The 5,995-nt window shown below is 37.6% G+C and overlaps 1 long non-coding RNA gene across 1 annotated transcript; it reads right to left on the reverse strand.

Annotated features, from left to right (window-relative positions):
* Positions 1-215: 215 nt before the first annotated feature.
* On the reverse strand, positions 216-5,661 carry LOC308671258. The gene is made up of 3 exons (XR_014027167.1): positions 5,419-5,661; positions 3,628-3,768; positions 216-537 (listed from the first exon to the last, which is right to left on the reverse strand). It is a non-coding gene; the product is annotated as an uncharacterized lncRNA (long non-coding RNA).
* Positions 5,662-5,995: the final 334 nt, after the last annotated feature.

Consider the following 5,995-nt stretch of genomic DNA (forward strand, 5'->3'; position numbering starts at 1 on the left):
AGTTAAGTTCACATCACTCTCATGTATACTAATGAACATTTAAAAGAAAAAAAAATACAACAGTTGTATTGCCAGTGCCCATCATTGGCATGTTTTGTGGGGGGGATAGTACCCGGCTCTAAGTATTTTCACATATTATTCACATCTGTCAAAGCAAAGATCAACAAGTTCTACTTCCTTATTTTGAAAAGATCATTCACATTTTATTAGGAGGGACCAGGTGCGTCTCTTAAAGAAAACTTCAGTACTGTTTAGGAGGAAGCCATTTCTTACATGCTAGATAGTCAAACTGCTGCTTGACTGACGGCTGCTGAGAGTCGTCAGAAGAGCTTTTCCTGTTGGTCTGTCAGAATTCTTTTCTAGATGGAAACTTAAATTGTATGATTCTTCCCTTTGCCATCCAGAACACAGTGGTACATAAGAGCATAGGTGTAAAATATTTCAATTGTCTACTGTTGCTGTTGCACTGTTCAGGAGAAAAAGGAAATTTCTTCAGATGGTCACAGGATCTGTCTTATTGGCATAACATGGGCAGGACTAGAGAAAAAAAGGGAAGGATACAAGAATGTAAGTAGTCCTCGAATTACAACAGTTTGTTTAGTGGCTGAATTTACAACACCACTGAAAATAGTGTCTTATGACCATTTTTCACACTTAACAACCATTACGACATTCCCATGGTCATGTGATCAAAATTCAGACATTTGGCAACTGATATGACAGTTGCAGTGTCCCAGGGTCATGGGATCACCTTTTGTGATCTGACAAAGTCAATGGGGAAGCCAGATTCACTTAACTGCTATGTTACTAATTTAACAAGTGCAGTCCTACACTTAACTGTGACAAGAAAGGTCATAAAGTGGGCAAAACTGACTTAACAAATGTCTTGCTGAACACCAGAAATTTTGGGCTCAGTTGAGGCTGTATGTCGAGGGCTATATAGGAATGGATTTATAAAGAAGTCAGTGCAATTTTCATTTTGGAATAAGGCTCTGCGGAACTAAATTCTGGTTTTGTTGTTTCATGTTCTTCTAACTAGGTCAGTTCTTAGGAAAACCAAATGGAATGTATCCAGCATTATTTATTAAATTTATATTCTGCCCCTCTCACTTCGAAAAGTAATTCTGTGTTCCTTTTTTGATTGGACTGGATCATTCCTACAGCAGCAGCATTAAAGACTAGGATACCCCTCTCCTATAGTATTAAAATAATCAATAATCAACAACAAAGCACTTGAAAGCACTTGAAAACTGGGTGAGAATTGCCTCCTTGTTTTCCTAATTGTCTACTTTCCCTGTCAAAAGCTTCTTGAATTTGCTTCCCCCTGTGAGGAGAGAGGGAAGGGATTTTTCCCCCCACCCTCCTTAAGAACAGCCTTTGTCTACATTGGGAGAGAAAATAACAGTGCTCCATGTCCCTGAGCATACAGACATGCTGGCCACATAATTTCAGAAAATGTCTTCTGACAACATTGACTCCCTCAGTGCCCCCTACAGTTGGACATGACCAAATGGAAAAACTTTTACCTTTTATGTGCTGGGAATCTGTAAGAATCTTGGTTTCTTTTTGCTAGCCCATCACACATGATTAAGGATTGACATTCCTTCCTTGCACAAAAATTCCAGAGAAGTCAACTGTTTATGCCACAAATTTACTTGCTGTTCTAACTAAGATAAGAATCAAGCTGTACTCTTTGTTTCTTACCTTCTTTGTCTTAAAAATAGTTTGAGTTTAGTAGGCTGTAATATGATTTTCAGCCCACCAAAGTGTTGGCTTGCCCTTCACCACACCTGTATAGTCCTATATGTTCGCTATTTATTAATTTACATGCTGAGAAAGTCCCCCCCACCCCAAGTCTATGGAGATTCTCAGTCATCCAGGTCATGGTTGTCCCAAAGGTGCTTTTTCAAGAGGCAACTGGACATTCTTGTTTTTCTGTGAAAATGCTTCGCTTCTCATCCAAGAAGCTTCTTCAGTTTGGAAAAACAAAGTCCAGTTGCCTCTTGAAAAAGCACCTTTGGATCCCGCCCCCAAGCAAAATATAACAAGAGTTTTATGCTGAAGTGGGTCCAACGTGAAACATAATAAATCCACCATATCCAACATCTAATTCCGTTTTGCTGCTTTGGCATGAATAGTAAAGACATCCTTGAGTCAAGCTCGATTCCAGATGATTACATCCACACAGTTTTCTTGGCAGCATTGTGGAAGTGGTTTGCCAATGCCTTTTTCCAGAATGTTTCTTCAACTTTCCAGTCTAATGCAAATGTTTATTTCATTCAGAAAAGATAAATAAAACATTTTCCCACAGCAGTTTAAAACAATATTTTTTTTTCTTTTTGGTAACATATATGGATCTATACTGAAGAAGCAATATGGATTGCTTCTTCTTATTAATAGGGGATATGTGATCTTCCAGAGATTGCTAATTTAGAAATCATATTTAGGATGTGTGATTTGCAACCTCCCTCCTGAAATTCCTATACTCAAACAGCAGGGGAGGCTGTAGATTCAACAGAATTTGTCTATTAAGATTAATCCCAAATTGAAGGTTATCATGGTCCTCAAAGGTAAGTGTGCATTGCTAAAGCAGTCAATATATATCTTATTATTTTTGTTATGAAATCATCTTATTCTTGTTTATAAATTTACAGATGTTTCTAAAATTCTGTTTTCACTTTGTCAGTATGGGAAACTGAGTATAGATTAATGAGAAAAAAATGAATTTCAACAGCTGTAAAATCAGGTTGCAGCATAATAAAATTGACAAAAGTGAAGAGGGTCTGAATACTTTCTGAATGAACTGTACATGCCATGTGTGTGTGTGTGTGTGTGTGTGTGTGTATGTATGTATATATGTAGTCTTAGCAACAGTATATATGGAGTCTGTAAATCAAAGTTTTATGTGGTACATTTAGGACAGGAACCTCAGCCTAGGGGAAATTGATACCTTTGTGTGAAAGAAGTTTGGGCCAATATAGGTAGTCCTCAACTTACAACAATTTGTTTAGTGACTGTTCAAAATTATAACAGCACTGAAAAAAGTGACTTACGACATTTTTCACACTTAGGACCATTGTAGCATCCCTGTGGTCATGTGATCAAACTTTGGGTGCTTGGCAACTGACTCATATTTATGGTGGTTGCAGTATCCTGGATTTGTGTGATCACCTTTTGTGACCTTTTGACAAGCAAAGTCAGATTCATTTAACAACTGTGTTGCTAATTTAACAAGTGCAGTTATTCACTTAACAGTTGTGGTAAGAAAGGTCATAAAATGGAGCAAATTCAGTTAACTGATGTCTTACTTAGTAAAATAAATTTTGGTCTCAGTTGTGGCCGTAAGTGGAGGACTACCTGTATTTTTCACCTGTTTTGGCAATGCCATCTGCATTATTTATTATACATTATATTAATAGGCAATAAATAGCTGCTGATTTATTGATAATCAGATTCTTTTTAGGATCTTTCAAGGATTAAGACAATGAAGATATACCTGTAGATATTGACAAAATTATTTCAAAGGAATCTGAAGAACCGAAGAAATGTTAGAGCCCAAATATCTTTTTGTATTTAGTAAGAATGCTAAAATGTAAACAAAACAGTTTGCAGAAATATTAAATTTACCTCTGCTCAGCATGAATCCATAATGCATCTCAATCCTCTTAAAATGATTCCCTAAAGGACAATTTGTCTTTTTAGAGGAAAGAGGTGGTGATAGTGGTTGTGCCACAACATGGAAATTGTCAAATGAAGCTCTTTATTTTCCTTGTAAAAGAAAAGATCATATTTCAAATGAGCTGGTTCTAAAATGTATAGTTTAAATTCAGTTTTAAATTGCATTTTCATCCCTCTCATACAGTATGTGCATTTGTAACTGTGGACAGTCGGTTTTCAGTAAAACAATTCCAAGCCACATTGGCTAGGATTTCTGGATCATGCAGATCCAATGCATCCAACAGTCCTGTATTGGGAAGGCTGCCTCCTGTCTTTGTGGCCCCTTGAATATGTATGCCCTGTTTATGGAGACTCTTCCCTGTGCATGGATTCTTGTTAAAATAGACTAGAATAACAGAATAACAGAATTGGAAGAGACCTTGGAGGTCTTCTAGTCTGATCATGGTTAATTTCAGTCTTTTCTGTGAACATTTTTCTAGTTATTCATTCATATCATTGCTCATACATAATTGCATCTGTCTGCATAAGTGATTTAACCTTAATGTGTCAACAGGAACAATAGCATCAATGATTTTACAAAAATGGAAATCCTAGTATAGAAATCTAGTATAATATAGGGTCTTTCCCACTTCCAGCCCTACTCCTTATGGCCGTGGTGTTTTCTGCTCTCATACCTTTCAATATTGAGACTATGTAGTCCAGAAATCCTCCCCATTATTAGGGAAGGCTGTGCCAATTGTTACTCTTCAACAGATTTCATTTGTACTCATGTATGAGTGTGCACGTATGTGTGTGTATGGAGAGCAAGAGAGAATGTATGTGTGGATTTCTATAATTAACGCAAGCAACTTTTGTGCAAAATGTATAAGATGCACAACAGGCAGTTAGTAGTAACTAGTAACTTGTACTACCACCGGTACATGTAACTGCACATTTCATACACTTGTTAACATTTCTCCTGCCAAAAGACTTAAGTCATGGGTAGGTTATTCTTCCATGGCTAAGGGCATTTTCTTCTTTCTCAGGACCACGTTCTGGAGTAGCGGAGCAGCTACAAGACGATTGGAGCCATGTGGATTTTTTGCTTTTCTGGGCTATTCTTTTACCATATTTTATAAAGCCATCTCAACATATATATTTTTTAAATTTGAAAAGTCAATGCCATAACAGAGTATAACTTTTCATAAAAATAAACTATTTTAATAGATATATACAATATAGTCACATAGCTTTTTCTTCTTTTTCCCAAGAAAATAGAGTAATTGGTTACACAGTCCAATCATTACCTTGAAAACAAGGGAGGCAAGCACATAGTGAAGAGATGCACCTGAGTAAGTTTTTTCCCCACAGGTCTTTCTGATTTACAGCTACATGAAACAGCATTCTCTTAGGAATAGCAATGGAGTAACAAACTAACCACCCATAAAGTACAAGCCAAAATATTTGGACTTGTGACACACTGTATGGACAATGGGATAATGCTGGTCCAGGGATAGAAGCTATAGAGAAGGTATATATCCAAGGTTCATTAGGAGGAGGATGTCTTGATGGGAGCTGGAGCATGTTTACCCTGACAATTCTTGTAGGACAGGTTGAAACAATTGGAGAAAGGTTATCCTGTAATATACAGAGCCTAAGCTATCAAGGGCTTTTTTTAGATAACAATCAGCACTTTGAATGGCAAGTGAAATCTAAATGGTAAGGCTTGCTGTAAAGATATACTGAAATAACTGCTCATACTTCTGGATCCAGAACCAGGAAGGGCAACCTCATGTAGACTGTTGAAATAGGATCTTCTGATACAGGAAAAGAGTGCAATTACTACAGGAGATAAATCTGTGGAAGAGTTTTTCCAGCTGCAGCTGCCATTTGCTCACAGTAGGAATCTAGGTAGGACATCAAAACTGCATGCCAGTAAGCTTATACAGACCCTAAAAATGAAGAATCCCTAAATCCAAAGTCATCTAGTTCAGGGCTTTTCAACCTTTTCACCCATTGTACCACTTTTAGGATATGGCAACATCCGAGTACCACTAGTTACCTAGCAAGGTGTCAAAAACTTGATGACCAACAAAAAAGAAAAAAGTGATGAAGTACAGGTAGTCCTCGATTTACAACAGTTCGCTTAGTGACTGTTCAAAGTTTCAATGGCTCTGAAAAAATGAATCAGTTGCCAAACATCTGAATGTAAATCACGACCCTGGAGATGCTGCAATATTCCAGCTGATCGGTGCTTCTTCTGGGCTCAGAAGCACCAGGATCAGCGCCGAGCTCCAGCTGGAGCCTGGCGCTGATCCTGGCACTTCCACTGAGCCCT

The sequence above is a fragment of the Vipera berus genome (genome assembly GCF_964194415.1).
Source record: "Vipera berus genome assembly, chromosome: 7".
Taxonomy (NCBI): Eukaryota; Metazoa; Chordata; class Lepidosauria; order Squamata; family Viperidae; genus Vipera; species Vipera berus.